The sequence below is a fragment of the Cibotium barometz genome, chromosome 54, assembly GCF_041138505.1.
Source record: "Cibotium barometz isolate CiBa-2024 chromosome 54, ASM4113850v1, whole genome shotgun sequence".
Taxonomy (NCBI): Eukaryota; Viridiplantae; Streptophyta; class Polypodiopsida; order Cyatheales; family Cibotiaceae; genus Cibotium; species Cibotium barometz.
The window spans coordinates 25,438,722-25,442,131 of NC_141099.1; positions in this window are offsets into that span (position 1 = coordinate 25,438,722).

Sequence of the window (3,410 nt, forward strand, 5' to 3'; positions counted from 1 at the left end):
ATGCTACTGGCATAGTTAGTGAGATTATGGTTGATATGCTAATAGTGGATGAAAACTGGTGACATCCACATTAGATTAGTAGAGTATGTCATAATTATAGTGCTAGCTCATATAGTCAGGTTCACACTATGGACTGACCTTGAATGTTTCTATTATAAAAGTACTTTCCCTTATAGTATACACTCTTATTTTAATGAAATACTAGATTGAGAGAAGAAGAAGATAGAAAACAAATCAGTCATCTATCTCTCTCTTGTGTTTTTCTCTCTCTTATGTGTGTGTGTTTGCTTGCAATAAGAAACTCAAGCTCTCCCTCTCCCTTTTATTGTCTTTAATCCTTCCATGACCCTTTCCAATGTGGAAAGTCCTTCTCACGGCATCATATGTCTTGTCGAGTCTCAAATGACCCATCATGGATGAAGAATGCATTTTATCCATCACCTTTTGCTTGAATTTGCCAAGGTGGAAACAAGATAGAATTTGTCTTTGAAGTATATGAGACCATTTCTCATACAAAAATGAGAACTCTTCACATATACCATGTTGTAACTTCCACATTATAAGGGCTTCCTCGTCTTCTTGTATGTTCCTAATCTTATCTTTAAGCACTTTTGATATGGTCGCCAATGACAATTCCCACATTCTTGATAATGAATCAAAAACCACATTGTCTTTCCCCTTTGAATATGTGATCTCTCGGCCGGCCATGTGTGGGCGCCCATGTGTGAACGGCCAGGTCACATATAAAAGTCAAATGTAACCTAAAACTTCTCATTCTCTAAGTGTTGAATACAAGGAGTGCTCTTGCTTCATAAGATGACTCTGATTCAATAGAAACCATGGAGACCAAAGCCACTACTTTAAGGGAGAAACCCACTCGGGAGCGCAACGAAGGAGAATCAAGCAAGACATAAATCAGGGGAAACAAAAAGAAACTCCTCCTGCCCCACAATCAAGTCAGCTAATATCCTCTCGGCTACCCAGACTGACTGAGACTCTCAAAGACAAGCCACGTGGGCCAAAAACCCTCAAGAAAAAGATTGGGACTTACCCAAACCCAGTAGAGGAGATTGAACAAGTGCAACACTTAAGGGATTTGGTGGAAGAAACACAAAGAGAACTGGAGCCAGAACCTAGAAAAATCAAGATCCCAGACACAGTGTTTCCTACCCGAGTTCAGCCTCACAGGAGCCATAAACCGTTAGCTATACCTAGTATCATTCGGGAAGAAAGTGAGGATAGGACATCAAGAAGTGGGCAGACACCTTTCTTGCTTGAAAGAATGTTTAGTGAGGGAATGCCTGATCCCATCGAAGAGGAAGTGGTTCCATCTTCACCAGTCCCTAGTCAAGGGTCGATATCTCGAAAAGTACCGTTGAACGTGTCCAAACTAATGGATTTCATGTCCTCTGAAATCAGAACCATGATCCAAGTTATACGGAGATCCTGAGCTATTCTTAACTCTTCGGGCATTTCTCAATGGAGAACTGAAGGCGGGGTTACCACAATTTGCAAATATGGATAGACTCGACACGCTTCAAGATGTGGAGGAACATTTGGATCTACAGCCGACCAACCTAGATGAAGACTCGATTGTTGAAATACCTGTTAACAAGTTGGGACAGTACTTTGAAGGTGACGAATCTAATGCAACCCTCCCCATTACTACCAAGGGATTAACTCTAAAGGGAATCCTTGATGGTGGTGCTGGAGTGAGCATTGTGACTAAAAACTACTGGGAATCTATGGGAAGACCTCACCTAGAAGTCACAAACATAGTGGTTAAGATGGCAAACAGAACTATAGCTAATAAACCTATTGGAATGCTAAGGGACCTTAAGATCAAGGTTCTGGGATACAAGGTAAGGCATACCTTCATTGTAATGGATTTCTCTAAGCATCCTATGTCATATCAAATGATCTTAGGACGTCCTTTCATGAGGGAAGCACAAATGGTGCATGACTGGTCGTTTGAAAAACCATGTCTACTTATAATTCCAGGACTCTGTCATTCGAGTTGATCTTGAGAATGGTCGCGTGCATCCTTTAGGAAGCAAGGTTATCATTGATAATCGATCGGATACCACTATTCACTTAGCCGCCCCACTAAAGTATTGCTATACATGTAAAAAAGAGACCGATGATGGGAAAGATTCTCCTTATATGGATGTTCTACTGGGCATGACTGAGTCAGATAACGTAGATTGGGTACACCTAGCGGCCACCATAGACACATGGGGAAATAGAGGCACAAGTTGGGTAACACCTGAGGGGCAAGATATGCCACCATTAGTGCCAGTAAACATGATAGGTGTTATGCACTTGACTTTTTATGGCAAGAAAGTGGCAAACTCCCTTGACACTGAAAGTAGCGAAGACTCTGACCAATGCAACTCCAAGTCTGAATCTCAAGAAGAAACTGACTCTGAGCCTGATAGGGGGTATGAATTGAATATTTACCCAAGTGTGGAAGCCACGTGCTCAAGGCCTAGGACAGTAATCTCTTGCAGTTCATCCGAGAGTGAGGGGGACACAAGTGAAGATCGATCAAGTGAGTCTGAATTTGATATAAACAAAAATAAAAAACTAGGTAGGAAGAAGACGAGACATAAGCGACAACGCTATCGAGCTAATGTACAAGCTAGAATAAACAAAGAGAGATCCACTGTAGAATGGCCTAGTTATGTAGGAGCATATGACGCTCATCGCTCGGAAGTTAGTGGATAATTGGGGAGAATACCTCCAAAGTGTCATGTGGTGTAGTCCGCAACCTCATGACATCGCCCAATTAGAAATTGAAGAGAAGCCGAAACTAAGTCGTACTGCAAGAAGGCATCAAAACCGAGAGTTAGCTCAGCAACAAAAGGAAGCAAAAATTAAAGAAAAAAGCATGGCACAACAAGAACTGGTAGACTTACACCCCGCACCCAAGCATTTCAAATCTTTTACCACGAGAGAACATAAAGTCATCTACACAAAAGCCCAACGAGCACTTGCCAATGGGAGTAGCGGTGTCTACGATGGCCCGTCGGTAGTTAAGGAGATAGAACTAGCAGATCCAGGTGAGGAGTCTAAACCAGTTTTTATTGCTCAAGACCTCACCAAGACAGAAGAAGCTACACTTAAGATGCTTCTTAAAGAATTCAAGGATATATTTGCTTGGACATACCATGATATGAAGGGTGTTCCACCCAATGTGGTGCAACACACAATTCCAATGATTAGCACTGCTAAACCAGTCCAGCAACATCCCTACCCAATGAATCCTAAGTATGCAAAGATTGTACAAGAGGAAATTGAAAAGCTTATAAAATGTGGATTTATATACCCTATTGAGCACTCGAAATGGGTTTCTCCGATAGTCATTGTACCAAAGAAGAATGGGAAACTCAAAGTGTGCGTTGATCTCA